Here is a 26,134-nt window from a genome sequence, read left to right as displayed (position 1 = left end):
AAAAATAACGCGTTGTTCGTGGAGCACTGCAGACAGCAATGTTCCACGACGTTCAACTTACGAGCCATTTATCAAAGCTTGATATAAATATAAGTAGATACCTAGTTATTATTCTATATTCTAATTTATTTTCCTACCTATTTTCTGTTGTATTTCCCTTGAATTCAGGTGGAATTATTAGGTACGTAGGTATTTTTAAGTGTTTTATTATTACATGAATTTGATCTCAATGCTATACGGCCATCGATATCCGATACAACAGTTCACGGTGAATTTCCGGACAGGGCAGTGTTTTGTATGGTTTGATTTTTGGGTTCCAAGAAAGCATTTGAATTTTGAATTTTTCGATGTTTATGAATTCCAAAGTAGGTTTGCTATTTGTATGTTATAGCGACAAAAATAGTAAGTACTTATTATTGAATCTAATAAAATCTGAACATTTCTGTCTGCAGTGAGCCATGAAGAACGTGTTTTTTTCTCAATGCTATACGGCCATCGGTTTCCGATACAACAGTTCATGGTAAACTGTGATACGACGAACTGCATACGTACAATTTTCCTGATAAGGCATTGTTTTATATGGCTAGACTTCCGGGGTATCACTTTGACAAGAAATGAAAATATAAACAATATAAAATTCCACAGGTTATCAGGATTATCAAGATGGTGTTACAACCGAAATAGCTATCTACTAAACACTTTTTAAAAAAACCTGTAGAATTTAATATTATTTATATTTTCATTTCTGTAAAATGGAATTCTACCAAGTAAATGCTAACTCAATTAATAGCACTTTGAATTTGAGACGTGTACGGATTCCTAAGTAGATAATACTTGTCTAGTTAGCTATGTGTAGGTATGGATAGCGGATAACCCGTGTGAAAGTGTTACCACGTTCTGGTGCTATCTATTCAAAGTCGAGCTATTGGATTAATATAAACCGCGATCAAAAATCGTTGTGTGCAGTTGTACTATATCATTATTCAATCTATTAATACATTTGAATCGAGATGTAGGAAGTGCTATACACGTGCACGAGACACGTAGACGCCACATTTAGTTAAAAACTTGCCACTATCTTTTTGCGTCGTACACAATGTACCTATCTATTTTAAAGCTCAGAGAGCTTTATCTCCGCGACCAAATACATTCCATTTCGATCGATTAATAAAGTTCACGGTCGACTACACATCGAGCCAAATTTAACATTAGGTACAATAATTGATTTAGGTTTGTTCCTTAGTAGAGTAATTTTTGGGAATCCAAGTTTCGCTTTTATAATAGTGGATTATAAACCTACTTTTCTAATCGGTTTCTACTGTACCTACTTACTACAATATTTCCAAGCTTTTATTCCCCGTCCAAATCCATTAGTCCAATTGAATCCAGATTTCTGAATCATTGAAAACAAAAAAAAAAACCTAGTCACAATCTCTGGAATTCTCAAGATTCTCATTGACATTTTTCAAGAAATGAGATGAAATCAACGAGAATCAATTTTCGAGACGAAAAATTTCGAACACAACCAATACAGGTGCAAGCTACTGTTATAAAATCTATGTCATATAAAACGAGACGTAGTTAAACAAGAAAAGGCTACCTTAGCATTTGAATATAAAATTCTCCCAAAAATAGATACTTACATTAATAGGTTAGACCAGTGTCATTAAACCTTTTAACATCCGCGCCCCGGAGGATATAGGAAAAATATTTCGCGGACCGGTAATAGCCAGAAATAAAAACCAATATAGATCGAATTTTATTTATAAAATCTTATGTTATAAAATTATTGAAAAAGAATCAATACAATTATTTTTTTTTCTTTAACATAGTAAATACGGACTGACGACGTAATAAGGTTATAATTGCAAAAAAAATATTATATGAATGTACTGAAACTTTTTAATAAATATGAAAATTTCAAATATATTCAAATTATTCTGCGGACCACCAAAATTCTCTCACGGATCACCGTTTGGACCACTGGTATAGTTGGTTGCAAGCAAGGTGAAAACATTCGTGGACCGGCAATAAATTCTTGTGGACCGGCGCCGGTCCGCGGATCACCGGTTGAGGAACACTGAGTTAGACGATTAGAGAAAATTAACTGGCTGAGCTCTTCGAGAAATTTTAAATCAAATATAATATTTTGAGATCACGTAGGTTCAGATGGGCTAATGATGTAGTTAGAGGAGTATACATAAGGTGTGTGAGGGAACCTGTAGCTAGAGTGTAGACACTGAATAGACGATCGTCTACGTTGAAATATCACGATTAGGAACGATTGGTGTGAGAATCTACCAGTGTATAATCGTGTCCGGAGACTTGTACGTATGCAGTTCGCAGTATCACACTTCACCGTGAACTTGTATTATAAATATATGGCCGAATATTAAAGACCGTTCAACCTCTTTTGGTCGTATAGAAATTTCATGTCTAAATAAAACACGGTTCTTGTCGGTATACACTTTACGTTTACAGAAAGCCTAACAAATTTTGAAAATAGCTGATATACTGGAGTTTTAGTTAGGTTAGGTCGGTGATCTCCAAACTCAATAAGGATGTGAGCTACTTTCAGACATTGAAATTGTCTGGTGAGCTACTTATACATATTCCTTCTTTATATTTTTTTTATCATCGTCCTTTATCGTACCCTACATAATATTATTATATTAGGGGAAGGTTGCGATCATTGGACCAGTGCTTTCATTGGACCACGTAGGTATATCAGAAATAAAAGACGTTAGAAACCATCAGTGACCTCACAAAGCAAGCTTTCCATGCCTCTTCCGCGCCTCTCTTGTTTCAGTCTCGTCTTGGATGTGGTAAATGAGTCACGTTCGTTGGTGTATTCATCGTGCATAAAATATAACAATCAAGTAAAACTAAAACGAATGTAAGTATGATTCTATTAACTATATTTGGTTGTACTTACATCAATTATGTTAGATAATTTATTACTATTTGCAACTATGATTCTAGTTGTTACTCTAATACTTTGGTTTTTTTGTGAAACTTGTTTTTGTGACAGCACCCGTAGTTGCTATCATTGGACCATGGATAACGTCTACCATTGGACCGGTCCAATCATGGGAACGATTTTATAACATTTTTCACATTATATTTTTTTTGCATTCCATAATGGCGAAGAGAGGTAATACTATACCTGGAATGAGCCCAGCATGTCTTTGGCATTACAGGCATTAAGGAAAAAGAAGTAGGTTTGAACAAGGCAAGTCGAATGTTTGGAGTTCCAAAAGCGACACTGAAACAAAGACTAGATGGAAGCAATCAAAAAGCCAAAGAAGAAATTCAGATAGTTGGTTCCGAAGGTGATCTACCATTAGAATTATTAGAGACAGAGCTTTGCGAACACATTCTCGAGCTTGAAAGTTGTTTGTATGGTATCACTCCAGTAGATGTCAGGCGATTGACATTTCAATTTGCTGAGCAAAATAATATAAAGAATAGATTAAATAAAGAAAAGCAAATTGCAGGAAAGAAATGGTATTACGGGTTTATGAAGTGGCGTCCAACATTGAGCCTACGACAACCGAGAGCTACTTCATTCAACAGAGCTACCGGATTTAATCAAGCTACAATTAAAGATTTTTTTGATAAACTTCAGACATCTATGGATATGCATGACATTAACGATGCTCGGCGTGTATTCAACATTGATGAAACGGGTCTCTCCAACTTGCAGAGAAAACCTAGAAAATTTTTGGCATTGAAGGGTAAGCACCAAGTTGGAGCAATCACTAGTGGAGAACGTGGCACAATGACCACAGCTGTATGCTGTGCCAATGCTGCGGGCCTATTCGTTCCCCGCTTATCATGTTTAAACGGAAGAGAGCAAAAGATGAATTGAAATATGGAGCACCACCTGGTTCAATATTTGCTTTCAACCCAGACAGTGGCTATATTAATAAAGAAATATTTTTTCTATGGATGCAACATTTTGTGGAGAATGTAAAACCATCTCCAGAAAAAAAAGTTTTGCTTATACTGGACGGTCACACAAGCCACACCAAAAACTTGGATTCAATAAATATGCAAAGAGACATGGTGTAGTAATGCTTTCACTTCCAGCACATACATTCCACAAACTGATGTGTCATTTTTTAAGCCGCTGAGTAGTTATTACATACATGAAAGCTTCGTCAAAACCCTGGGAGATGTGTGACGACATTTCAAGTATCTATGCTCTTTGGAAAAGCCTATTCTAGGGCTGCTTCTGTCGGTATGGCTGCAAATGGCTTTCTGAAGACAGGCATTTATCCTCTGAATAAAGATGTATTTGCTGACTATGAATTTGTGATAGCCCATGAAGAATCGGAGAATGCTTTTGTTTCATTTTTATAAAATATTATCAGAAAGCACCTTGATTGGACCACGTGTGTAAATTATTATTATTTTTTCAAAGTCCAATGATGGAAACTTAGTGGTCCAATCAAGGAGCATGTGGTCCAAAGACGGCAACAAACAAAAATTTGGTTTTTCTATTAAATCTCGAAAATGGTTAATTTTATTGGACTGATGCTAAATGTATACATAATAAACTAAATAATACATTGAAATGAACAATTTGTTTTATGTCATCAATAATATTTGATGAGTTACACCATCACAAAGTTAAGTGGTCCAATCATAGCAACCTTACCCTACTTACAATAAATTAGTACATCGGACTTCCAATAACACATAAAATGCGTACTTTAATTGTTTATTTATAAACAAAATAATAATTTTAAAATAGCTTGAAATTAGTGTGAGTAAAAGTAAAAATAATTAGTGAAAAGAATGGCATTTACTTTCCTCCACATTTTTTTCAATTCTCGGTGAGTACCTTGTCACCCCCAGCCAAATGCAATTATCAAGATGTACATCTGTGAGCCTTGAACAAGTGTCTTTGGAGAGCAAGACGTTGAATTGTAGGTATTATGCACAGTGCCTGCTGGTGAATAATGCAGTGATAAGATAAAAAGGGTGGAAACTAGGGCTCGAAATGGACCGGAACGCACCGGAGCGCCGTTCCGGTTCACACAATCCCTAAAATTATCGCTCCGTCTCGTGTAAATATTAATTTGACCGTCTGAGCGAGATATGTCATATTATAAAGAAATCAATACAATATTTTTTTTAAATACATATATGAATAGAATTGTAGAGCTGGTGGAAACATTTAATCTTTCTGGCATAAGGAAATGAAGCCATTGTTGACACCACAAAAACCTCGAGCACCATCGGCAGTAATACCCACAAGAAATATTTCATTTCGGACCAATAATAAAATTTGAGAGGCAAATTTATAAACGTGATAAAATATCATAAGCGAGCTACCGGTGGCTCGTGAGCGACCGTTTGGTGATCACTGGGTTAGGTTAAGTTTTCATTCTTGAATTCATGAATTTTGCCAAAATCAGCTATGAAAATTGAATTGACGTTCATATTGAATCTAATAGAATTGGAAACCGTATATTATACTATCATCTCTTTTCGATAAGAAAGCTCACGGTGAACTGTGTCATGGTGAAATGTTTTACGTAAAATTGACATGTAACCGTGTATAAGTCGACCTTAAGTAAGTTGAGAAATATTACTCCTCCCGGTGCACACCGATTAAAGTAGACAGTACTTTGACGTAGGTATCTACCTTCCAATGATCTGGGATTTGCGACTGCTGAGTAGAATTAATTGAATATATTATATTGAATTAGTTCTACTCAGCAGTCGCAAATCCGAGATCATTAGAAGGTAAAAAGGTACGTCAAATCAAAGCTAAATTACGTTAGCTGCTCGTAAATCAAACGTGCGGCTATAACTACTAGTATTCTGACAGAGTCGCAATCAGGTGGATATAAATTAATAATTAATATAATAATATATTATAGTATACCTATGGTGGCCGAGCGGCTTAAGCGTTGGACTATAACGCCGTGGGTCCCAGGTTCGAATCCTGGGTCTCGCAAGTACACATATAGTTTTCCAATTTGTGGGTGTCAGGGTATATACCTAATAGGTTGAGCAAGTGGCTGACATCAATTTCTCGTAAAAACAAAATCTGTCAATACAAACCTCTACTATGTGGAGGCCCATATGATCCTATTAGGATCGGACATGGTCGAAAGAAAGAAATACCAGTGGCGAAGGGTGGAGGTAGGCTGTTGAGATCCGACATAAATAGTGCACATGACACTTTGTCAGTCATACGTATTTGTTTTTATTGAACTAAGACTACAATTTTGTTTAATATTTAAAAATCAACCAAACCCTTTGGTAGTTTTGGTATGCTTTGGGCGATCTGACAAAATTATGCACACTTTTTCATTCACATTTACTTGTTTTCGTTGAATTAATAATAGGTAAATTTATTAAACATGTCATTAGTTGGATAGTTTTTTAAAATCCATTAAGCCCTGCCTAACCAAACCATACTAGATATAAAATATTATTCCATCTATAAAATATCCAAAATTAAATAGTATAAATTTAGATACTTTATAGCTGATAGACGAGTATATTTTGACAATTATTTTATCTATTGTGGCTTGGTTTTTCCAGGGTTTAATTGAATTTTAAAAAGTAACCAACACCATCTGTAAATTTTAGCATAGTTCAATGAAAACAAATACGTATGACTGACAAAGTATGGCGTGCGAATGTAGGTATCTATAGTCTAAGGGCGTGCGCTATTTATGACGAATCTTAAAAGCCTACCTCCACCATTCGCCACTGTTACATACACACTTCAGTAGGTATATTATCGTAGTAGGCACAGATAAATATCATTCATATTAAGTATAATATTAGTAATTTTCAAGAAATGTAGTTATCGTTAAGCTGTTTTAAGCTATTTTCCCATAGTCCTTATTAGAATCAGACGTAAGCGGTTTTATCTATTTTATTATATGAACAGTATTGTTTACACATTATCTTTACTGTTTTTCAAAAGCTCGACGGAAATAAAACTACCTACGAATTTAGGACAAACGTGAGTTTAAACTGTTTGACCACAAAGGTGGTAAAGTAAATAAAAGACTCTCCTCTAAAATAAAGAAGAAATTTAATGGATCATATATTTTACTGCATTGTTGTTTGCTAACACACTATTCTCTTATATTTTAAGATCTACATACCTAGATCATATTGAATAATTTAATTGTTTTTGAAAAGTGCCCCAATTACTTATTTATTTGTTTATTTAAGAATACAAAACATTGTGGAGATAATAAATCAAAATTCAAGACGTACACAACATGAGATTTACATTATAACAAATATTACAATATAGAATATAATAATAATATTAACACAAAAACAAATCAAATCAAAACATACTTAAGTACAATTATTAACACAGAAAAATAAAATTTTGAAAAAAAAACATACAATTTTACACAGAAAAATAAAGTTTCAAAAACCAAATGCAAAGTACATCACTGAAAATGTCTATGTCTTTAGGGAGCGCATTTACTAATCTTGCGATCCTCGCTAATGGTGCCTGATAGGCTTGACGCGAGGAAACGGTTCCGATCCAGAATAAATCATGGCTGCGACCACGTATGTAATTGGCAGGCGCATGTAAATTCAGATTTATTAGGACACCAGGATTGGAAACCATCCCTCGCGCTAACAAGCAAAAGTGTTTCAAGAGAAGAAGAGACCGACGAGATTCAAGAGAGTGAAAAGTAAGCATGCCTTGTAGAAAGTACATAATATAATACCTGCACTGTAAAACGGCGGAAACCGGATGTCGCTACATGTAGAGTAAAAAATATTATACTCAACGTTGGCATTATAGGAATTAATTAATACCTACCTCCCTTAATTTAATATACTAAATCGATAGCCAACATTATAATGCAATTCGATAAGTATATCATGCAACAATTACTAGTTAAAATTATCGTAATTAACTAAGATACCCGTAGTTTAATTGAAAAAAGATACTGGCGCGAGTCCAGCCGATACAGATTCAAGTCCCGTCGGGTGTCGTATTTTTTTCTACAAAATGATTTTTTCAAGTGTTTATATCAACCAATGATTGCTGCCCGTGCTCATGTATGGCTGCGAGACGTGGACCATCAACACGAGAGATGTCCAAAGGCTAAGAGTCGCACAGCGAGGCATGGAGAGGTGTATGTTGGGCATCATGCGAAAGCACCGTAAGAGAAACGAATGGGTTAGGAAGCAGACAAGAGTACGTGATGACAACATTGCTCGTCGAAAGGACGGCCGCTGGACAAATGCCGTCATCTAATGGTACCCAAGGGGTACAAAATGGCCACAGGGTTGCCCTAAAAGCCGTTGGATTGAGGAACTGATAAATTTCGGCGGAAATACGTGGCAGCGAACGACACAGGACCGAGAGTTGGAAGAAACTTGGGGAGGCCTTCATCCAGCAGTGGATTGACCCCGGCTGATGATGATGAATATATATATGCATGAGATGTTTTCAAATGATGTATATTCAGTATATATAATGTAACATTCTGAAATCTTGTGTCTTATTCGTTGAATAAAAGAAATATTATATTGAATAAGTTTATTTTTAGTTATGACTAAATTGTAGGTATGGCTAACCTATGGTAAAACGCAAATTATATATTTGAAGGTGCTAGTTATAAAAGATTATCAGCTACGGCCAAGCATAAGATGATCGAACAAGTTAATCGTCCCTATACATGCCCATTTTCTGAACCTAAGTGGTGGATGTAAATCACCAGGTGTTATATGATTGACTTCCACATTTTCATATATCGAGAATCGTGTTGGATGCTTTATTTCATCGTCTGAATAACTCTGTTCAATCAAATCACTTCGGATATTGACATATTCTACCTGCGTGAGATAAGTATACTGCCCTTTCAAGGAAGAAGGCAGTAACTCACAAAATTTGTGAATTTAAGTTATGAAGGGTCATCCGTTAATTAATTTTGAAAGCTATATATATTTTTACAACGTTTTTCTAAGTTCGTATTTTTATTTCTCCGGTGGTTCTTTGTCCGGAACAAATCTTGCAATCGATTTTTAACTAATTTCCCGACTAGCTAGACATTTGAAACTTTTAGAATAATCAGAACACGATGCCAATGCATTTTTTAAATACTTTTAGCCATCTTTAAGTAGAATTGAATTTATTTTCAGTTAATTCTGTTTTGTATGAAAAGTTATTTCGACACCATTATTGGTTGCTAGGGGGTCCTAGCAACTAAATTATTAAATAATGTGTAAGTGCGTTACTATGGAAATCAATATGACATGTCAAGTACAAATTTTTTTGATCGTTTAAGCTAGTCAAGGCAAGTTTATGTGGTTCAACAGAATTTAAAAACGTTGTATATAAAAAGTTCTTTTTATCTTGTAATTATTTCACTTAAAATCGGTATTGTCACTAAAATACCGTTAAAACCCTTAGCCGGCTCTCACATCAAAATTCATCTCGCCTACAACGTGTCGAATCCTCGTTATTCACAAAACACATGTTGTCAAATGGAACTCAGCAGATTGATCGAATGCGACTACTGTTTAGTTTGAAAAAAACATCTGCTGTTGCAATCGACAAGATCCATGCTTCTCGGGCTCCGAGTCGAAGACGCCAGGTCGCATACAAACACCTACGAATCGGTCATTCCTATACCGGCTCGCCGATCGCCGCATTCAAATATCTACACGTTTCGAAGGCTACGCACGACTGTCGCTAGGTATATGGCTGTGCGGCACACGTGACGAGTTTAGATGTGAGAGGCGACTTAAGGAAAAAATGGACATCTGCTAAAATGATACACATTTCTTTTTATATAATAAGTACTGTTTTAATAACATTTATTTGTTTCTAAACGTCAAAGTAATTTGTAATGTTCACAATATTTATGTAAAAATAAATACTTAGGTAAAATTTGAATACATAACATGAAGAACAAGAATATACTAAAATCTTGAAAAATAGTAATGTTTTTCTACAATGGTTTATTTTAACTTAAGTAAAAGATTAAATTGGTAGGTACCCACCACATATTTTTTTAATTTTACACACTCAATACCCAATATATAGGTATATATAATTTATTTATTTATTTGTCAGATGACAATTTATTTATTCACGGTTTATAATTGAAGAAAAGAGAAACCTACACAATATAGTGTTCTAAGTTCTAAGTCAATTTTAAATAATTCATTGACGAAAATAGTTGTTCATACTCATACTTATGTCTATCCAAAGATTTTAAAGGATGTCGCAAACTGTGGCATGCACTGATTGAACGATGACAATGATAGATCCCATAGATGCAATATATAAAATAGTTTTAGAACAGCACATTTAGCAACTGGTTTCATAGGGGTGAAATATTAAAAAAACGTGTGCGAATAATACCTACAACTAGTGTATTTGTCTATTTATGTGCATCAGAATTGAAAAAAAACTGTGTATCCGTTTAAAATAACAAAATAAGGTAATATAAGTACACATTCACTAGTGACTAGTCCGAATATATAAGAAAAGTTGGGACTTTTTATTGGAATTAGAAGATTGAAGGAAATATAATGAAATATTAAGACATCCTCGAGAAGGATTAGTTCAGTTCAGGTAGGTATCACATTTGAAAACCAGATACCACACTTATCACTAGAAATGAATCTCGATAGTGTAAGGTGCTTAGTATCAAAATTGAGGTCATGTATGATCAAAAAGGTCAGAGCTAATCAGACTAAACTGATTGGCTGTGAGATATCTGTGAAAAATCTGTGAGAGATATCAATGTCGGAGTCTACATAGAGTAAAAACTGAATGCGTCTACATAGTGCCTGCGGAATCCAGTCAATGGGCAGCGCCATCTATGGGTCTCTTTTCGAAGTTATGCTTGATATAAAATTTTAAAATTTTATGTGCAGCAAACGTGTTTACCGAAAACAGTTTTTGAATTCGTGTATCTACCTTATTTAATCAAATAAATTTGTTATATCAACTAAATGTGTAGTAGATTTTAATTAGGTATTAGACATTAAATATCTATCTAAACAGTAAAAAGTTATTTACTTATTTATTTATTCTGCGCATACAAATGTGAAATGTATTTTAATATTTTTTATTAGAAAAGTAGGCTATTTAATAGCTTGAATTTATGGTTTTTGTATCTATCGTGGCGGCCCCAAAATCAGTCAGTGCGTCGGGCCTCCAACACCCTAAACGGGCCACTTGTCTCGTGGAAAAAATGAAATTACGTTCCGGTTCGTGAGTTAGTATTGTGTTCTTGTTGAATAAACATTTTAACTTTCGATTTTTTCTTTTTCGATTTTTCGATATCTAGCCTAAGTACCCAGCTACATGGCCCCCAAATCCTGAAGCGGGCCCCCAGGCCACGACGTTTGGAGCCCCCCCTCAACCTATCGCTAAGGTTAAGGGCAGTGTAATGTTCTAAAGTAGTGTTCCCCAAATGACGTGATATATTAACTCCAGGGTTCCGTATAAAATAAAGGGTATTCCGTGTATTTTTAGCGATTTTAGACATTTTAAAATAAATTCACTTGAAGTGTCGGCTCTTAGCATCATATTATTATCAATGATTGATCGCGGCCCCCATTTGTGAAACACACTAAAAATAATTATAAAATAAAATCCTATTCGCAAAATTACACCGCAGGCGACTTTTTCACTATTAGAGCAAACTTTTGGTGTGTTTATCTCACCTAAATAGTCGACCCGCCACTTGGAGCCCCCCTAATCCCGGGCCCTCATGCTATAGACCTGTCAGCCCCCCCTTGTGGGGGCCAATCCCAACTACGTAGGTACAACGTCGCTTTATTGATCGATATAAATGTATCTTACTTTTAAAAAAAAACAGTAATAATAACTTTCTTCAATCTGTATTTAGGCATACAACATGTCAAAATGAAAATAATTCTTGACAACTAAGTCAAACAAAAGAACATCAAATAAAAATCGATTCCAAAAATAAAGTAACATGCAAACTTTATCTTGATCTGTCATAAAAGTTTAAATTTGGAATTAGCAGGAAAGGCAGTTTGAATAAATAAACTTTGTATTATTCATACTTATATAGATGTCAGTTGTGGCCAAGTAAGAAAATGAAACCAAACAAACATAATAAATATTATTATGGTACATAATGAATGTGTAGGTGGTACTTCCACTAGACTAGACAATATTTATATTTGGCCACGTATTTTTTCAGATACTTATTCGCGGTGAAAATGAGAACTCTGCCAGTCTTGGTAGTATTGACCTGTGTGTCCCTGATAACTATCTTAGAAATCGGGAGCATCAGCTGTTTGTTCTCCCAAGGTGCAGAACTAACCTGCCATTGATAATGCCAATTGGGAGGGCAATAACTCTTTTCAACCATATCACTTTGACTTTCATATTGACATATTCCACCTGCGTGAGGATGAGTATAGGTGGGCATTGTTTTATAAAATCTTAAAATAGGGTCTGCTTAAGATCAGTCGGTGTACTTCCTTGTATCTAATTTATACGTATATATTTTTTTTGTATTTACACTTTTCTACTGTTTAATAACTTTTATTGAATACTGTTGTAATAATATTTCTTTATTTCTAAATTTCATGTTGTGAACGTCTTAAATTAATAATTTGTAATGTTATTTACACATATGTATTTTTTTTAATAATAATGGAGGATAATAATGGAGTTAGGTAATACGTTTTTGGGTTACTGAAGCGTTCACAATCATATTTGAGACACATTAGTTATTCAGCGACTGTCATATATAGGAGGCCTTTGTATTCGAATAAAGGGGCCTTTGTATTATGTTTATGAACGCCCAGAGCTGATGAGGCAAGCCGCCGATACACTTGTTTTTATTACCGCAGCCAGCTTTATGTTCTAATTTATAACGCGGAAATTTTGCGTCGACTCATTAGCTCTGGAGTATTCATAAACATAACACAAAGGCCCCTTTATTCGAATACAAAGGCCTCCTATATTATATCGAGCGCAACACCGGTGACCCGTCTGAAACGGGCCATAGCCACTGCAGTGTAGAGTGCAGTGTTGCCATGTCTACTGAAATTTCAGTAGATCTACTGAAATTTTGGTCAGGAAAAGAAGAAATTATGATATTTGTTTATTTGTTATGAATAAAAGTCACTTTTTACAAGATTTTTTAAAAGGCACTTGTGAGATTATGTCAATATACACGCTTTCACTAAACACAATCGTTGAATTTCGTACATTTTTGTTATTCTAACGATATTTTGAAGAAATCTACTGAATTTTGAAAAATTTAGTTGGCCACACTGGTCGAGTGGCTGGACACTTCGGTGACACTTGCGTCCTCTGTAAAACAGTGCCTATGGCGTCGGGATAAATTTATGCGTATCGCTCGCATGCCATTTATATAGATATATCTAATAAGTACTGTGTGCAAATTTAATTTTATTCAGCAATTAAAAGCAATAATAATTATTATTGTGGCAATTTAAGTATTTCTTGTTTATTGGCACTAATTACGTTGCATTGAGTCTAAAATGTAGCGTGATCAAAGCCGCGATTTTTGTGTTGTTTTGTTACCTACACAAATAATACCCTGCAAACATAAAAATAAAATCAAGCCGTGTGCAGTCTGACCGAGGAGCTATAATAACTCCGGCTGAGGTAAAATATTTTATTGCTCCCAGACCATTAGGGATTATGTGGCAGTAATTTCCAATTTTCATTTTTACAATCCGTAATTGCATCGGTGGTATAAAATATGTATAGTGCAATTATTCTGCATGTGTCCTGTAGCACTATGTATGTAAAGTATATTACATATAATATAGCCAGGCCCGCACCGTGCGAAATATGCACATAGGCAATTGTGGAGGCGTTATTTCTTTGACGGTATAAAATAGATTCTGTATAATTTTTAAATGTGAAGAATCGCATCGATATAACGTTTAATTTGCTGCTTAGAACCTATTTCCGTGGATGATTTTAGTTTATTAGGCAGTACTTTTTTTTAAATTCGCGTGACAGTTGAGGTTTTTGGGTTGCAGTCATATTTAAAATTTTATCGTAGATAGAAACTACGAATTACGAAATTCCTAATACTTTTCAAGGTACCTAGACATCTATGGGAATGGATATTAGACTAATTTTCCATTGCGATACCGTATTATAGTGACATATCAATAATATAGTGACAGCTACACATCCTAAACAACATAATACATTACAACACATTTAATATAGTAATAATTATGGATGATTATGAACATAGGATTCTTGTTGAAGAGTGTAATACCCCGTTTACACGTGCATGGATTTACTGTTGACAGTATCTAAGTATTATCGCAGCCATAACAAGAAAATGTATGGGTAAACTTGTACCTATTATCGTGCAAGTTGCAAGATTGCATGCATGGATCATAAAAGTTCAGAAGCTTCTGAGTTTTCACGCGACAGGTGAGACTGTCAGCACTTTTACGTGTAAACAGGTATTATGGCGAGAGTTAAAAATACTAAGTTTTTTAATAAAAAAAATAAAACGCCTATTGCTTTGATTGGAGTGTCATAATAGGGAAATGTGCCAATCGTGGATAGGTTTCAAATCCAGGATACTCGACTCTAAATTTTGGTGTAAGGATTTTGACACGTTTCGACAGACTTTGAGGGACGTGGGTAATCATTTTTTGTATCGTCCTGCGTGAATGCACAACATTGCCTGCCTTCAGAAATGGACGTATAACGGAAACGTCCAAAGTACTTAAAGAGAATGGTACATATGGTAATAACTCAAGTAATTAACGAAGATAGCAACAGTATATCTAGCAAGTAAGACAATTAGGCGTGCACATAGAAACTTTATATGGGTTCGGTCCAAATTTAAACTTTATCTGACATCAAAATAGAAATAATACGCTAATTCACAATATTAGTACCTACTCATCAAAAACACTCAATATGCAATATTTAAAATCTTGGGGGCGGTCCGAAACCCTGTGCGTGCGCTTGAAGAAGATCCAATAAAAATAAGTAGATACAATTATTAATTTATTATATTGCAGGTAATATTTAATTCGAGTCGTGTGATTTAAAAAAATCAACTATTTCTCAAAGGTTTCATTAGTCATACAATGTGGGGTAACTCAGAAGAGCTTTTATTCTTAATTAAGAGGGAATTTTTCTATGAACCAACTTTTATTATTAATTAATCTAAAATAAAATGCTTGCATGTACATTTTTACTAAATATAATATGATGATAGTATTATATATATATATATGGAAAATAATGAACAAAGAAATATTTATGAACAAAATAGTATTAAATGATGATGAATATGTAAATATACACAAAAAGTTTACGATAAATGTAGTAAGCCATAATATTGCACTCACCATGGAAGATTGTAGGGTTGCAAATTTGTGAAGGGTGAGCGTAGACATTCTTCGATTGGCAAATCGCTGATGAAGCTGGCAGACGACGCAGGCGATATTTATCGCTCAGCAACGCAACATCACTCAGGCAACATTATCAAAAATCGCTTGCAATATTTTTTATACTTGGTTCACTTTTTCACAATAAAAAAAAATACTTTTCAATTCAAAAATTAGCAGCAGATTAAAAAAAAAAAAACATGTAAACATTTTCGCATTGCAAAATTTTGAATGTTTTAAATAATAATATTAATAAATTAATTATGTTGAATTTTTGCCGTATAATCGTGTGGCATTTTTACACTTTTTTGTTTTTTTTAGAGCACTGTCAAATCTTTGATTATTGCACTCTTGTTAAGATGTGTTTTAAATTGCACTGGCTTCGTACTTGACTGGATGCAGCTTAAAATTAAACAACATATTTTTAAGCAATATTTTTCACACGTATTGACACATTATTATTTATTTTCTTATATTAAATCTTTAATTTTAAAATACTTTTTTTATAAAATCATGTGATCCACTTCCGTGGCCTATTTTAATAGTTTTCTTGTTTCAGGTAAAACCTAGAGAAAATGGTTTATGAAAAAGGACGCATTATTTTCTTAATATGAGAAAAAAATAAATAAAAAATCTCCCCACGAAAAATAAATTAATAAGTATTTAATCGAAATTATTACCTTGTTAATAATTAATATTCACACACTTTCATTATTATTAAAACATAACGAAAAAAAACTAATAAATAAATTATTTTTACAATCACTTTTTTATTAGTTCATCACATTTTGAGAAACTCGAAAAAAAATACTTTCGCATGTTCAATGGCTGCACTATGATTCGTTTAATAGGCTCCGTTGATTCTCAATCTATGGGACCAATAAAAATAAGAAATATATTTGATATATTCTTAAACAAAAATCAATGTGTACCTACTTAAAGTTGTATCTAATAATAATTTTAATCATTATAATCTATCTATAATTTAATTTTTTTAAATTAGGCAGGCATCCCGATGACGACATTGCAACTAATCAAAAATAATTAGGAATCTGTGTGAAATAAAATATTATCCAATACGAATTTCTTTCTATTAGTTTAAAAAAAAAAGTTTTTTTTTAATGATGACATTCTTGTACATTGTTTGAATTAATTATATAATTATTTTTGTGACCTTTTTTCTTTCACCAAACATTACGTCATGGTAATAATCAAAACGTTTGTATTTTTCACTTATCTCTCTAGTAAAATGAACAACGTAGCTCATTTAAAAAGATGTATTTAAAAAAAGACAATAATAATGTGTAAATTGAGAATTTTTTTCTTTAAATCTACATCTAATTGGTCTGAAAAATACGTTTATTGCACCTACAAAGAAGTATTTACTGAATTTACGATTTTAGGAGATACTGAACACGTGTTTCGTCAACTATATATTATACTAGAAGAAGGGGCAAGGTTTGAGTGAGTCACTTACGCGTCCATAAACGACGTCACGCAATTTTCGGTATTTTGACCCTTTCCTCATGAAATATTTTACCTTCCTGACTAAATTAAGACACATTTTGAAAAATTCGTTCAACATTTTATTCTCAGAAAAAAAATTGTTGTTTTGTGACGTCACATTTTCTGCAACCCCCCCCCCTCCCTATCCCTACCCCTATCGTTAGACACCATCACATTAAATGTGTTCATCAGAGCTTCCTTGGGGCTATACGTCATATATGGACGACCCCTAATATTATAAACGGGCAGCTAATTAATTTGTATTTAAAATAAATAAGTAGGTACCTAAGTAGGTACATAAAAACACAATATTCTCGATTGGTATAAGAATATCACAGAATATACCAGGTCCAATTGTGTATAAAGTATTTTATCAGAAAAAAATGCATTTACCTACACACAAAAACAAATTTATAGCAATCAATAATAATTGTGCTCAAGTCGGTGTTAACTTAGCAGAACTCCCTCATAATGTTGAGAAACAAAGATATTCGTTTTGATTAATAAATTCTCGTGTAATAAAAATTTGGATTGTCTGACAATTGTGAAATAATAATACGATGACCCAGTATTGGACGGTAAAAATTCGACATTTCGCGATATTGGTAGGTTCTAAATATTCGTAAAAATTAGCTCATGACAGTTTTGTACAGAAATAATTCGAATAATTACAAGATAAAAAGAACTTTTTATATACAACACTTTTAAATTTTCTGTTGAATCATATAAACTTGACTTGACTAGCTTAAACGATCAAACATTTTTTAATACTTTTAGCCATCTTTAAGTAGAAATGATTTCATTTTCAGTTAATTCGTTTTGTATGAAAAGTTATTTCGGAAGAAATCCGTGAAAATTAGAACTATTGTTGGTTGCTAAGTGGGTCCTAGCAACTAAATTATTAATACTAATATATACGTGCGTTACTATGGAAATCAATATGACATTTCAGTATTATTTCTATCAAGTACAATTTTTTTGATTATTCGAATTATTTCTGTACAAAACTGTCATGAGCTAATTTTTACGAATATTTAGAACCTACGGTACTGTTCGGTTATACCGGAGGCAGCGGAAAACGCATTTTGAAAATAGCCGATAAACTGGATTATTTGTTAGTTTGGGTTAGTTTAGGTTCGGTTAGGTTGGGTTAGGTTAGGTTAGGTTAGGTTTGGTTAGGTTAACCTAACAAATAATCCAGTTTATCGGCTATTTTCAAAATGCGTTTTCCGCTGCCTCCGGTATAACCGAACAGTACCAAAAAATGTATTGGCATCGTGTTCTGATATATTCTAAAAGTTTCAAATGTCTAGCTAGTCTGGAAGTTATTTAAATATCGATTGCAAGATTTGTACCGGACAAATACGAATACGACCTAAGAAAAACTTTGTAAAAAATAAAAAATAATTTAGATACCCTGAGAGCCAAAACACACGGATTAGATTTTACCAACTTTCAAACAAAACCAGTTTTGTATAGATCCATTTCGAATTGTTTCCATTTAAAACTGGCGATTGACCACACGTTTCAATTTAGAATATATACTTTCTGACATGTTTCCTTTTAAAACTTGTCAAATCTTGTGTATTGTAAAATATTCAAATATTAAAACATGATTATCTCAAGACTACGTTTTTTGAGTTGTTACTGTTCAATACTGGGCCATCGAATAAATGTTCCAGCAAGTTGCGATCGCGCGAATGTCAAAAACAATTCAGTATTTTATAACGTTTTTAAAACAAAAATAAACATTTTTTTAAATACACCTTTTTGAATGGCGGCTGTATTTGCCCTACCTCCATAAGTGTAATGCTCGGTACATGGGAACTAGAAAACAAAAAATCATAATTATTAATCACAATCAAAAACTGTAATGTAGATAACGCATAATATTACAAATTGCTTCTAAGAAAAGTTGCAAAAACACCCATGCATTAAAAGTGAGTATAGAAGAACAACACACCATTAATAAATAGAATACTATAAGTAAACACAAATATTGAAGAACTACTAGATATTGATTCGCCTAATATTTATTGGGTAACCGGATAAAACAGAACATGTCAAAACAGAACACGTCAAAACTGAACAGTGACAAAACAGAACAGCCAGGGTAAAAATAAAACATTCATGTCTGTGGAATCTATTAATTGAATACTTATAAAACTAAAAAACGAAAAATGTAAGTATAAATATTTAATATTTAAAAAATTTTCAATCTTTAAATGAAATCATCAACTGTTTATTAGGTATATCTATCTACCTATAAACATTTTTTTAAAAAACCGTTATTTTGAAAATAATATATTTTTTATTTATAGAGTAGGTACCTATCTACCTATATAAAATTTTGCATGATACGAGACCTGATGACCCAGAAAGAACATTGTCAATTGGGAACAGTGATCTCAGAAATAAACAAAGTTAATAAAGTCGTTTATAAACTTAAGTTTTATAAGTATTTAATTAATAAATAGATTCCACAAAAATTAATATTTTATTTTTCCCCAGGCTGTTCTGTTTTGTCACTGTTCTGTTATGTGATGTTCTGTTTTGTCATGGAACTATTTATTGTACCTACATACCTACCAGTGGCTTGCGGGCAACATATTAAGCTATAAATTCGAGCCATTCACAAACGAATTCGATAAATTATTATATATTCACATTTTATATTTATTGCGCACTTGTGTGATAAAATATTTTAAACTAGAATTCTTCCAAATGTTCTATACCTATTATAAATAACGCAAATGTGCTAAGAATATCTCAGAGCTAATACTACTTCATTGCCTGCCCCAGCCAAGCCTGAATTGGTTAATTTGTAACAAATAGTAGGTAAAGCTACGAATATTATTCCAACAGTACACCTACGATTAAAAGTCACCGCACGTCACAAGTAGTAAGTACCTGCCTACTAAATATCATTTACAGAATCAAATTCTACAAGATCGAGTAGATATTTATATTTGTCTTGCTACGAAATTATAAAGGTTATAAAAACAAATGACTCAGCATAACCATTGCAAGTACCTACCTGTACATCGTACAAAAAACCCATCAGAAAATAATGCTATACATATACATAATATGTAAAACTCAAATTTCCTATTAAGTAATATATTATTAAGTATAATACGTATATTTGTTAAAAATGTTGTAATTTTATTTTCAGAAGATACTTTCTGTCAGGGTCTAGGAAGATTTGGCGCCGGGACAACTGGACGCCACGCAATTCGAAAATAAATAGACGTTAGGTACTTACACGTACTACTTAAAAAAAATATTTAATAGTATTATTTATATTTAAATTATTATATTATGATTTAATAGTTGGTGAGAATTTAAATATGCACACGTAAATAATGATTTAATCTTGAATATGTTTAAGTTCCAACGAAAAAAGAGTTTTTATTTTTATACACAGCCTTAGGGATAGTAATTCTCAATCCGTAATAAAAAATATTGTGTTAAGAGTAAAATGAATTAAAACTACTAAGTAGTAGATAGAAACTGATTAAAATTCATCGTCTACGTTCTGTTTACGTATCTACGAGAATGCGGAGTCCAATTGTCCTGGCGTCCGGTTGTCCCATTCCTTTTCTGTCAGCACCTACCTACCAACGTAAATTTATATTTTATTTGTACTTTCGTTATCAATTGTCAAAAAATTAAATTAAAAATAAAAATAAAAAATAAAGTCTCGTGACACGTGGGTTTGCAATCGCTGACCTAATTTGAAACGGTTTACACTACTTATTACTATGATTTTGCCTACAACATTGCTACGAAACGTATGCAATCAATATTTATTAGTCCCATCGCCCATAACGTGGTCTAGTCGCAATTACAAATCGTATGATGTACCAGTCTAGGTAAATATTTATGGGACGGTTAGGAAATGATCATTTGGTTATCAACTTCCTGCCGCCATAATATTATATTGATATCCGAACAGGATACAAAAAATCATCTCTAGGTCCAGTGGCGAAGGGTTGAGGTAGGCTGTTAAGATCCGACATAAATAGTACGCATATACGAAACTTTATCAGTCAAACATATTTTGTTTTCATTAAAATAAGACTACAATGTATAGATAGTTTTTATTAGATTTTAAAATTCAGTTAAACCTTGCCTAATCTAAGCCATAGTACATAATAGTCAAAAAATATTCGTTTATCTATAAAATACTGATGCCGATTAACAATTTTAGATATTTTGTTAGATGAAAGACTATTTTTTATCGATTATGATTTGGTTGGGCAGGACTTAAAAGAATTTTCAAAAACTAATCATCATAATATCGACAGGCCCCAGAAAAACCGCTGTAAGTCTGAAATCACAAATGTTCAGGAGAGCGAAAAAACTAAAATTTTGACAGTTTTAAATTCATTCTATAAAATGAGTACGTTTTTTACAATACGATTTGAGTTAATCGGAGAGATACTATTATAGTCTATATTCTCATCAATATTAAATGATGATTATTTAATTAACAGCTGAGATAATGTCCAAAAATCGTTTTTATTTGGAATAATATTACGTACTTTATATTTCGACTCGATTCAACATGCTTTTGCTAACCTAACCTAACTTTGTCAATTTTAAATTTTTACAGGACATGCACAAAAATATGATATTATTAAAAGCAAATAAAACTTAAAACGCTATTTTCAGACTTATAATGGTTTTTCTAGGGCACATCGATATGTAGGTAGCTACATGTTCTTAATTCAACGAAAACAAATAATTATGACTGAAAAGGTGTGTACCTACTATATTGTCGGATTGCCCGCAGCATACGTGAACTGTTATGGTTTGGTTTAGGCAGCATTTAATCGATTTTTAAAAACTAACCAGCACCATCTGTAAATTGTATTCTTAGTAAAGAAATAAGTACGAACAACAAAGTTTTATTTATGTCGAATCTTAACAGCCTACCCCCACCCCTCGCCCCAGGTAGGTACTGCTACATGCGTTTTTTTTGGTTACATCTAGAAGTCGTAATGAGCGGCCGGCCTTAGTTTTCAAGTTATAATATAAAGGAAATTTTACTGTGATGTAAGGTTATAACATACAAAAAGTCACAACGGAAATAAAAATAAATAACAGGTTGATAAAAGTAAGAAAATAGCCACAAATCACAAAGCAGAGACACAGCATATTAAAAAGTACCTATTTAAAAATACATTTCTGAAAAATTAGAGACAATTTTAAAACACAAGAAATAATCGACAGGAAAAAATAATTGGGATGCACAAGATTATGTTAAAAATTAAAATCGCAATACATTGGCGTAGACTGTAAAGTGATTGATGCAATCAATATTAGTTAGTAAAGTATATGAGTTGATGCAATATGCAATCAAAAGTAAAACTGTCCATATTTATAATGAATAACAATTTGAAGCTATGGTTAAACAATGTCTTGTACCTACGTGTATTTTTGTGGATAATTAGTAATTTTTTTAATTTGATGGCGTTTTCGTGGTAGGATAGATCTCAATTACAATGGTTTTAAAACTAACTATTTTCTCAATTCTGTAGAATTAACATAAGTACCTATATATATTATTATTATTAATAGCTATGTTTCCCCTTGACGAATTGGCCTTTTGGTAATTATTTTATACAAATGTCAATGTTATGAAACACGTGCTAATTATGAACCATTTTATGTAAGATACTGTTTATCAAATCAATCACTAACTAACATGACAGCCTTGCTTTTGGGATCAATTATTTCCATTTTTTTTAAATTATGATTTATCACATAAGTAGTCATTAAAATATTATTCAATTTACATACAATGGTAAATAGATGAATATTACTCATATAAAACGAATAAAATATGAATCCGATGTCGCGTGTTTACGAAATTCAATTTAATTTATTGAAAGATGTCCATGCCAATGCGTGTAAAGAATAAAGTGTGCTCTTTTTGTGTATCGTAGATTTTATCATTTGTAAGCAAAAAAAAATAGATATTTTAATTTGTAGAAATAGGTTAAATCCAGATAATCATTTTCAACTCTAAAATTATTTATTCAAATTATTTAATATTACACAATATCAAAAATTCAATTATACGTAAATAATGACGTAAAAATAAAAAAAATATATTAGTACTTATATAAGTAGGTACACCAATTAACTTCAAACCAAGAGTATTTTGAAAACTGTGATTTATATCAAAACCGATTATCTCAGCTGAAACCAAACTGACCCCCGAAAACACAGAATTAATAGTTCATATATAAACTATAATTTAATAATTAAGCCATCATTAATTAAATTAAATAAACACACACACACCGCGGATAAAGTATCCCTAGCATTTTGAAAAAAAGGAATATGTACTTGAATTGCAAGTAGGTACCTATTGGAAACTACGTCATTTGACGCATGCGTTAAAAATACCAAACTGGTGTTAATAGTTTGAATAATATAATAAGATATTTTTAATATTGACAGGCTTTCATATGTGCGTAGATAATCGGCACTCAATAAAAGTTTGCTTTTTCCGAATCAAGTAGACGATACATTCAAAACCATTTCACTTGATTTTAGTTTACACCTGTCACTTTTGTTTCAATTTCACTCGATCGATTCATTATAATATATACCTACGCTCATTTAGGCCAAAAACATACACTACGTTTTTATTCGCATTATTAATGTTAAATTATGGATAGTTCTACTTTTGATTTTATACTACTCATATATTAGAATCAGATGTTAGGTATACAAACTAATTCAACGCCACTATATAAAATTTCTACTAGGCAATCGCATCGCAATAAGAGAAGGTTAACGAAATTCCAAACAGAAAGTAGTAAAAAATAAATGTGTTAATAATATTAGGTACAAGTTAACAGTAAACAATATAAGTTATATATGAAATCCTGTCGGGAATGGAGAATTATGTAAATTTATTGTAAAAATTGTGAATGACTTAAAAATATAAGAATTTAATTTATTTACAAATAAAAGAGGGTTGAACACTATTACCGCGCCAGGATGGAGCATATAGTGGAGGCATCTCAAGAAACTTCTATTACAATTAAGTCGATGAGCAGCAAAACCCGCTCTGAACATTTTTGAATCCCCGTTTGTTATAAATTTCCTGATATTTTCTTGCAAATTACGGTACTTGTAATCATCGGATTTTGTCAGTAAATATGATTGCGACTGGACGACTCAATTGGTTGATGCTCATTGTCTCAACAACTTAATTAATATAAAAATTAATATAAATCCATACCAGTGGTAATTAATAAACACGTGACTCAAATATCGTAAGTGCAAAGACACTGCAGCTGGAATGCGTCGACGTAGGCCTTACTTGGTTCTAAATGCATCCGATTAGAATCAAGTGAGACCTGCTTCGACGCACGCTAACTGCAGAGTCGTGCGTCTGAGCCCTTACTTAGTTGTGTTATAATATCGACGGCAAAAAATAGAAACAAGAACCACGATAAAATATTTTTTTTAAATTTGGCATTAATAGTATAAGAAGCAAAAAGTGTTCTCTCCATTTTTGAAATGAACAACAGTCATTATTTGAAATCTTTAAATTAGACCAAATAACTTTCATTATTTTTAATTAAAACAATGATCAAAGTATTTTCCAGTTCTCTCTAAGAATATTGTATAATTAAGAAAAATCCCTTCTAAACTATGTCATTATTTTTATGCACATATCTCAGTGAGTAAGTGGTGGAGAGAAACCCTTTTGCTTATGCCCTTCCTACACAATATTTTCAAAGTAATTGATAACTTCATTAATAAGATTTTGTTTTTACCAAAGGTGATAGATAAAGAAGGAAAACTTTCTGCTGTACAGATTAAAATCTTATATAATGGTAGAAATGCGAGAGAGAAAGACCTTTCACAGGTATATTCCAAAAAAACACTCAACTCCGAAATCAAATTTCCATGATTATTATATGCATGTCAAAAATGACATCTTAGACGGCAGTTCCGGCGAGTGCATGAATTAGATTAGATAGGTACTTGTGATATTGTGACTTAAGACAAACTGAAACTATCTTCAGCGATTTTGAAAGGGGAACTAGGTGGGAGGAGAAGGGTTTCTTTAACATCTTTGGTTTTAATTTAGATTCAGCCGGTCACGATAAGTTCACCAGCCATGGATATTTTACAAATTGATACTTTACAATATTCAGATGCGCAGGTATTTGAATCAATGTCTTGAGTGTTTATGACGATTTCCTTTTCCTCCTACATGTGTTCACGTGCTAAAAGCTGAGCGCATCAAGCCACCACGTTGTGATTGTTCATATGCTCCATCTGGACGTAATATCGACTTAGGTAATACAGCGAATATCATTGTAACTAAAAATATAGCTGGTGCTATGAACTTTCCAACATGACTATTTTTAAATAACCAGTAGATATCTATATAATTAAATTAAATACTTATCTAGAAAGTAGATATCTAATATATAATATTATGTACATAGGAGGTTTGCGTGTAAAGTTGGATTTTTTTGTGTAAACATTAGAAAGTAAAAGTTTGAAATCATCGGACAATCGCACACGAAGGACAATAGAATTGAACGCGTGGACACAACACAGCAGTGATGCCAACCGTACTATAATAATAGCAGAATACTATAATTTTAATTCTGCGAAAAATGTAAAAGACTATAATTTTCGCCAAATATAGCAAAATACTATAATTTTAAAGGATTCAAGACGAAAAAAGTTCCTGTACCATATATTTTTCAGAAATACTATAATTTTTACGCCTTTGTACTATAATCAGCATAGAAAAAGATGGCAACACTGCATCACAGTGTTAATAATTGACCGCGCGGAATATAAATTAAAAAATAAGAAAATAATTGCTCGCTGGAGTAATTCTAATCAGACACTTAGTTGGAATTGCAATAATTTAAATAAAATAATGTACCTACATCTATGTCAGCGATACTCAACCTGCGGCCACATGCGGCCCTTTAAGCTTTTATATGCGGCCCGAAACACATTTATTGTCAGGAATTTCGTATACCTTGAGATTCGTTTCGACTTTGACGCACAGATCTGGTATAAGAGTGTTGCTATTGCACATGATTAATTTAAAAAACACGCATAGTTTTTAAAATCTCAAAAATGTTTTGTAAAAAAGGGGGGGTGGGGTGTTTCATGATTTTTCACACCATTAGTGATGCGGCCCGCGTCACTTTACAAATAAATG

General features: G+C 32.7%; 1 protein-coding gene across 2 annotated transcripts in view; it reads left to right on the top strand.

The window, feature by feature from the left end:
• Nucleotides 1-26,134, top strand: part of LOC147071603 (uncharacterized) — a 336,535-nt gene that overhangs the window by 275,457 nt on the left and 34,944 nt on the right. The gene's annotated exons all lie outside the window — the stretch shown is intronic.

The sequence above is a fragment of the Rhyacophila brunnea genome, unplaced genomic scaffold (genome assembly GCF_057557595.1).
Source record: "Rhyacophila brunnea isolate RB1 unplaced genomic scaffold, BYU_Rbru_1.0 scaffold_20, whole genome shotgun sequence".
NCBI classification, from domain to species: domain Eukaryota; kingdom Metazoa; phylum Arthropoda; class Insecta; order Trichoptera; family Rhyacophilidae; genus Rhyacophila; species Rhyacophila brunnea.
The sequence above is the reverse complement of the archived record's forward strand: the minus strand, read 5'-3'. Positions and strand labels throughout refer to the sequence as shown.